Raw genomic sequence first — 8,612 nt, 5'->3', positions numbered from 1 at the left:
TCTCGCAATCAAGCATAATCACTTGCCATACAATTACGTGTTTCCGTCGAATCGACCTATATTTGATCACATTTCAATTATAACAGTGCTTTATTGACTCTCATCGAGTAGTCGATTTCCAATTGAATTCTCAAGTCCGCCGCATTTATATCCCTTAATGACTTCACCTAATAGATTAGTTAACTCGTGAGTGATTAGCTCAGAGAAAAAGGACCATAGGCGCTTCCACGAAATGCATCATATATTCGAGACGGATTGAAATTTGGGATGTCACAACTGTAAATCACATACGCTCCAGGATTAGACGGAATCATCAACACAGATGCGGTAGTCAGCCTTTCCTTGAGCTCTTGGAAACTACGCTCGCACTTATCTCTCCATGCAAACTTCTCTTCCTTCTTCAGTAGTTGAGGTAGAGGCATGGCTATTGCTGAAAATCTTTCCACAAATCATCTATAATAGCCTACCAATCTCGAGAAACTTCGGATCTCGGTCATTATCGTCGATCTCGGCCAATTTATCACGACTTCAATCTTAGTCGGGTCCATAGAAATCCTTACACTAGAAATCACGTGACCTAAGAAAGCTACACGAGTTAGCCAAAATTCACACTTACTGAATCTGGCGTATAGCCCGTGTTCTCGCAGGGTCTAAAGCACTATCCTTAAATGTCTTTCATGCTCCTTTGAACTTCTTGAGTACACGAAGATATTATCGATAAACACAATCACGAACTGATCCACATACTCCTTGAATACTCGATTCATCAAATCCATGAAAGTAGCCAGTGTGTTGGTCAAACCAAATGGCATTACGGTGAACTCATAATGGCCGTAATGCGTACAAAATGCCATTTTTTGTATGTCTTCCTTCTTAATCCTTAGCTGATGGTAACCTATCCTTAGGTCGATTTTGGAAAATATTGATGCTCCCTGTAGCTGATCAAACAGGTCATCAATCCTCGGCAATAGATACTTGTTTTGGATCGTCACTTGGTTGAGTTGTCGATATTAATGCTCCCCAAGGTGATGCACTAGGATATATAAATCCTTTATCCAACAACTCATGCATCTGTACCTTCAGTTCCTTCAACTCTGACAATGTCATACGGTAAGGAGCCTTAGAAATTGGCTCCATCCTAGGGGCTAACTCAATCATGAACTCGATCTCCCTGTCTGGGGGTAAACCGGGTAATTCCTCAGGAAACACATTAGAAAGCTCCTATACCATGACGATGTTCTCCATCTTTGGCTCCTCAATTATCGTATCTACTACAATTGTCATATAACCTTGGCAACCCACCTCTAACAAACGGGTTGCCTCAAGTGACGAGATTAAGGTAATCGAGGGTCCTCCTCGACTTCCGATAAACTCGAAACTTTCACCTGTTAATGGGTTAAACTGAATCGCTTTACAAAAACAGTCTACTGTAGCTCGTTGTTTGGTGAGTCAATCCATGCGAATGATCACATCAAAGTCAAACATGGCCAAGACAATCAAATCTATCATTTCCTCTTGCTCACTAATCACTAACTTGTAATTAGGACACCCTATCATAGACAACACTTTATCCTTTAATGGGGTAGATATACTAATGTCTGTCCCCAACGGTTCTAGACTCAATCCTACTAACTTAACAAACTGCTCAACAATAAATGAATGCATAGCTCCATGATCAAATAAAGCATAAGCAGTATGGTCGTTCAACGAGACCGTACCTATAACCACATCCTGTGAGTCATCCACTTCCCTTCGGGTGACAACATATACCCTTCCTTGCACCAGAGGCATGTTCAAACTACCCTGCAGTGTGTTCTACGATGCACTCCCTCTATTCTATCCCATCTACGGCAATGGCACCTATGCTCCCATAAGCCTGCATGGACAATTTCTTATTTGATGGCCATGCTGGCCACATCCAAAACAAGCTCCCGTCCTAGTAAAACACGAGGCTGTTGGAGAAAACTCCCTAAGGTTTTCAAGTTGACAAAACTTATCCAAAGTCTATTATGATGACTTTCACACTTTAGTGTTAAAGTCTGAGGAGCGCCAGACTTTCGGTTCAAAGTCTGGCCATTGACAGTTTCTAGACAAAAGAATGAAGACTTATCCAAGATGTGAGATTATCTTTATTTCTTCAAGGAATTGATCCGTATGGCTTATGGATAACCTTATGGCTGCATACAGCACTCTCATGATTGATTATCTTTATTGGATTCAATCTCGATAATCAAATTTTTTGAAAGGCGAGTAAACTTGGAAAGTTCTACTTATGGAAACCAATATCCTGATTGTATGAGTGAACATGATTGACGGGCTTTCATCTCAATCATCAAATGACTCGAGATCTCCTTGATTGATTATATCCAATGGGTAGATTGGAAGAATTCCTTTGGAAATTGCCAACGGTTGTTTTGGCGTGAAGGAGTATTTAAGGTAGACTCGCTAGTTGTTTGATAAAGAGCGTGAATGAAAAATTTCAAAGTCTGAAGCTTCCTAGTTCCTTGCTATTTCATTTGCTTAGCTAAAATTGTACTCAAAAGAGGGCAAACATTTGTGAGATTTCGGGAGAGTGTAGTAGAGTCTCCACATTGTGAAGTTGAGATTGTGAGATTGTAAAATCTCTTTTGATTCATAGTGGAATCCAGCTAGTAGGCTGTCAACGTGAAAGAGTGGACGTAGGCTTGATCTAAGCCGAACCACTATAAACCTTGTGTTCCTATTCTCTTCCCTAAACTATTTTAATTGTTTGTAGTCATAGTTAACTGTTAAAGCCTGAACTTGCTTAAGTCTGCTAAAACATAATTCCAAAAGTAATCATTTTATTCCGTGAAAAATTATTCTCACACCTATTCACCCCCTCTAGGTGTTCATAGTAGCCCTTTCAATTGGTATCAAAGCGTGAGTGCTTATTTTATTGAAGTGTTTTTATTTGAAAAGCTAAAGATCTATGGCTAGTATTTTGACTACAGGATTAGTTAAAGGCCAAAGCAACACCAGACCTCCATACTTTGATGGAAAGAAATACAACGTATGGAAGAATAAGATGAAGGCATTTATGAGATCAAAAGATCCTCTAGAATGGGATGTGGTTGAAAAAGGGATTATTCCCAAAGTTTCATCAATCTCAAAAAGAGGAAAGGAAGTTGTAGATGCTAGAGAATTACCAGAAGCAGAATTAACCAAGAGATAGGCTCTTGATGCTAAAGCCATCTAATCCTTATATCGTGCTTTATCACCTACTGAGTATAACCGAATTTTTTCTTGTGAAACAGCTAAAGAAGTTTGGGACAGGTTGCATGTTACATACGAAGGAACTGATCAAGTAAAAGAAACAAAAATCAATATTTTACTCGGACAGTACGAAGCCTTCAAGATGAAACTTGGTGAATCCATCATTGATATGTTTAGTCGCTTCACAAAAATTGTAAACGGCTTGGCATATCAAGGACAACCAATCTTAGGATCAATGAAGGTCAATAAGCTACCGCGTGGATTATCCAAAGACTGAAATGATGTAAAGACATTGATCAGAGAAATGCAAAGGATCATGCCTCACTCTGTAGATGAAATTGTAGGCACACTTCAGTCATATGAAGTGGAGCAAATCAATGAGGATGAAGATCCCAAAGGTAAGAAGTCAATTGCCTTAATGATTTTGATGACAAACTCTGAAGACGACATGGATGATGAAGAGCTAGCACTCATGATTAGAAAGTTCAGAAAGTTGAACAAGAAGGGAAGTAATTCAACTGGAAAAAGCAGAGCATGCAAAAATTCTAGAAAAAACCAACTGAGGATGATGAAACGAGTCAAGATGTGATATGCTTCAAATGTGGAAAAAAAGTGGCATATCGGACCAAACTATCCTTTATTGAAGAAAAAGAAAGGAAGAACTGAGAAATACAAAAAGGCTCTCAAAGCAGAGACATGAAGCGATACAGAATAGGAGGAAAGTGATGAAGAATATGCCAATATCTGTCTAATGGCAAATTCGAATCAGATTCGACTTCGAGACTCATATAAGGAAATTGGGGTAAGCCCTCTAAAAATTCCTGTTAAAGTCTCAAAGTATATTGATGAACTTTGTCTTAGTCTCAAAATCTCTCTTAAAAGAATTTATGAACTAAAAAGAGAAAATTCTAAACTCAAGCTATTGGAAGCTCATTGGAAAGAGAAATTTGAAAATCTAGATAAAAGTTCTGTTGATTTTAAAAAAAAAAAATTCTAAATCTCTTACAAAGGAAAATACTTTTCTAAATAGGACATTTCAAACATCACAAAAAGATTTTCAAGAGGATCCGAGAAGTTGGAGAAAATCCTTTCAGTACAAAGATCTTATTTTAACAAGTCTGGTTTGGGAATGACTTTAGAAACTATTCCTTTAATTGATTTTCCCAAAGTTAAAGAAATGATCAAACAAAGACCTAAAAAGGCATTTTACAAAATTCATTTTCAAAAGGTTTTTGTAAAATCTGTTGGCAGGAGTGCTCTCAAATGTTCAAAGTGTAACAGCTCAGAACATTTCGAAGGAATGTCCCAACATTTAGAAACCTGTTAAGAGAAATTGGGCAAAGATAGTGTTTAATACTAACTCCCTTACACCCAAGAAAATTTGCATACCAAAGAAAACTCAAGTTCTCTTTTTTTATCACAGGTCACTATCAAGAGGAAGATCAAATGGTATTTGGATAGTGGCTGTTCGAGGCACATGACGGGAGACTCTAGCTGCTTTATAAAGTTTGTTCAAATAAATGGTGGAAAAGTTTCTTTTGGTGGAAATAGTAAGGGAAGAATCGTTGGATGTGGAACCGTGAAGATTGAAAGCTTGACTATCAATAATGTTTCTTTGGTGGAAGGACTGAATTAAAATCTACTCAGCATAGGTTAGCTTTGCGATACTGGATTCAAAATCAATTTCTAAGAAGGCATTTGTTCGAGAATAAATAAAGATCTCTCTCTCAACCTTTCACTGGATGAAAGCATTATAATATTTAGCTTCTGGATATAAAACCAGAAAGTTCTTAGTGTCTTAATCCATTCAAGATGAAGTAAATCTTTGGCATCGAAAGCTTGGCTATGTTAACATGAAGTAGATTGCCAAGATTTCCTCCAAAAAGCTTGTTTGTGGTCTTCCGAATTTGAGCTATCAAAAGCCTGATCTATGTACTCCTGTGTTTTCGGAAAACAGAGGTTGGGACACTGGAGTGCCATAACTTGGCACGGAGGGACACTTAAGTGCCATAACTTTAAAATGGTACACTTAAGTGCCAATATCGAGTAAAATGAGACACTTAAGTGCCACTCCGGTGAAAATCCGGCCAAATGGCTGACGTGACAATTTTCCAGCGAGTTTGGTCCAAAGCGGCTTCGTTTTGCACGTTGACGTGGCGGAGAAAATGCAAAAACGACGTCATTTCGTGTCTACGTGTAAATAATAATATATAAATTAATGAAATTAGATTAAAAATATTCAAAAAATTAAAAGAAAAAGAAAATTTAAAAAATTTAAAAAATTTAAGAAAAATTAAAATTTAAAAAAATTTAAAAAATTTTAAAAAAGGGGGTCGAACGGGGCGGCTCCCTTGCCGCCGCCGCCTCCCGCCATCGCCGGGAAGGGCCGGCGACGGAGGGGAGAGGGTCGGCCGGGGTTGCCGGCCCCCGGCCGGCCGACGGCGAGGGCTGCGAGCCCTCGCCGGATCGCGGCGAGGGTCTCGCCGGCCCCGGCCGGGCCGGCGACCCCGGCCGCCCTCCCCCTCCATCGCCGGCCCTTCCCGGCGGCGGCGGGAGGCGGCGGCGGTGAGGGAGCCGCCCCGTTCGACCACCCCCTTTTTTTAAATTTTCTTTTAAATTTTTTTAACTTTTAAATTTTTTTAATTTTTAAATTTTTAAAATTTTTCTTTTTTAAAATTTTTTGAATATTTTTAATCTAATTTCATTAATTTATATATTATTATTTATACGTAGACACGAAACGGCGTCGTTTTTGCATTTCTCCGCCACGTCAACGTGCAAAACGACGCCGTTTTGGACCAAGCTCGCCGGAAAGTCGCCACGTAAACCGTTTGGCCGGATCTTCGCCGGAGTGACACTTAAGTGTCCTATTTAACTTCAAAACTGGCACTCAAGTATACCATTTAAAGTTATGGCACTTAAGTGTCCCTCGGTGCCAAGTTATGGCACTTGCGTTGTACTTCTACCCGGAAAACAGGTTATAAGTTCATTTAAATTTGTAAATCGAGTTTCTACTAATAGTGCTTTGCAGCTTCTACACATGAACCTCTTTGGACCAACCACAACTCAAAGCATTGGTGGAAAGAAATATTGCTTAGTAAACGTGGATGATTATTCTCGCTTCACTTGGGTCTATTTTTTGGCAAATAAGTCTGAAGCATTCTCTCACTTCTCAAAATTTTCCAAGAAAGTTCAGAATGAAAAAATGTTATGCTATTTCAAGCATACGAACAAACCATAGAGGTGAGTTTAAAAATCAAGACTTTGCAAAATTCTGTGATGAATTTGATTTCCAGCATGTTTTCTCTTCTCCATACACTCCTGAACAAAATGGAGTTGTGGAAATAAAGAATAGATCTTTGTAGGAAATGGCCAGAACCCTCTTAATTGAGAGTAAAGTTTCCTCTCGATTTTGGGCTGAAGCGGTTTCTACAGCCTGCTACATCATCAACAGAGTGTTCTTGAGGCCTATTTTAGAGAAAACTCCTTACAAGATCTATAAAAGAAAAAAGCCAATTGTCTATTACTTTCATGTGTTTGGTTGTAAACATTTTGTTTTGAAAATTGCAAATGATCGAACTAGGAAGTTTGAAGAAAAGTTAGATGAAGGAAGTTTCCTTGGCTACTCAACCTTGAGCAAAGCATGTAGAGTCTTTAATAATAAGACTCAATTAGTTGAAGAGTCTATGAACGTCAAGTTTCAAGACTTTGTCGAGAATCAAGAAGACCAAACTCAACTTGAATAAGCTAAACCTGCTCCAGACTTTACAAAGTCCACTTTCCCTGAAGTGGTACAAACTTCTAAAGATCAACATCAAGCGGGACTAGAAGATTCAACTGAAGCAGAAGATGAGCAGAATTATAAACCAACCAACAACTGAAAGCACAAGTCAAGTCACTCTAAAGAACTCATCATTGGCAACATTGATGAAGGAATTCGAACCAGATCCAAAAGGCGAGAAGAGTCTAGTGCTTTAGCACTTATTTCTGAAATTGAACCCAAAAGCATAGAAGAAACCTTAACTGATGAAAGCTAAATTGAAGCTATGTAAGAGGAGCTCAGATAGTTCAACATCAACGATGTTTGGGAGTTAATTCCTAAACCTAAAGGTAAGTCGATTATTGGAACTAAATGGGTTTCCAGGAACAAAGTTGACGAGAAAGGAAAAGTAGTCAGAAACAAAGCAAGACTCATGGTAAAAGATACATGCAAGAAGAAGGGATAGACTATTATGAGACCTACCTAGTAGTGAGTTTAGAAGTAATAAGATTATTACTTGCTTTTGCTTGTTATAAAAATTTTAGGTTATATTTAATTCGCTTCCGCATGTGCTTAATTGAAAGATAAAATGAATGGGTCAGTGACGCATCCTGGAATGTCACATTTTAATCAACCGACGAGGGATGTGCACTTACCCGGGGTTCGAGGCATGACATACATTGTTTGACACTCATCCTTTTTCCATTTTGCATGGTCAATGTCAATATAAGAAGCCTTGAGAATCATAAAATAATCCACCTTGCCATCAATTCTCTTGACTTTTTTTTATTTGTATTCCTTTTCCTTCTTTTTTGAAATTCAAGGAATTACTAATCCACTCGTAATGAATATTTTCTCCCTCTTATTCCCCCAATTGTGATAATACATAAAAACCTCTCCTTGAATTGTGTAGCACTCTTACATCCAAGTAAGTATTGGTGAACATGGCTCTAGAATAGAACTGGTAGGATATGCAAAGTAGATTCCAAGTTTTAAGAATTAAGGATTTTGTTCTGACTAGTAAATTTGAGGTTCTAGGTGGAACCTGGACCTAAAACAAGTCTTTGTGTTTACCTTGTTCCATGTCTTTGTGCGATTCCGTGGTATTCCATGGCATTCGATGATGAGTATGTAATATGAAGCCACTAGACTAATCTTTCATTTTCAATGATATCCAACTTTTACTTTATTAATATTCTATATTCTTCAAGTGTCTAGATATTAGTTATGGTCAATGGATTGTAATAAATAGTGGTTATTACATGCGATAATTTACTTCAATCGTTTAATTTATAATAAAGGTGAAATACCCTATGACCCATGGTAGGGTAAATTCTAGGTTTCAAAAATTAAGAAACCTATTCTAAGGGGTAGGTTCTGGAAACTAGACAACACTTGAAACTGCTCCCCCAACATGTAATTGGTTAATTGTCTACTTCAAAGATACCCAAATATCTTCTTTTTCTTTCCTCTTTAAATGCTGGCCAAATCTACTCAATTCCTTCGTTATTAAATTTTCCTTCTTTTCCTCAAGAGTGAGAATCAACTTTGCTATATATTTGTTCTTTTCAAATAGCCATGTGACCAAAAGATTTTCATGATATTGGTTCTCAAAATT

The sequence above is a fragment of the Eucalyptus grandis genome, chromosome 9 (genome assembly GCF_016545825.1).
Source record: "Eucalyptus grandis isolate ANBG69807.140 chromosome 9, ASM1654582v1, whole genome shotgun sequence".
Classification (NCBI taxonomy): Eukaryota; Viridiplantae; Streptophyta; class Magnoliopsida; order Myrtales; family Myrtaceae; genus Eucalyptus; species Eucalyptus grandis.
This window is presented reverse-complemented; position numbering follows the sequence as displayed.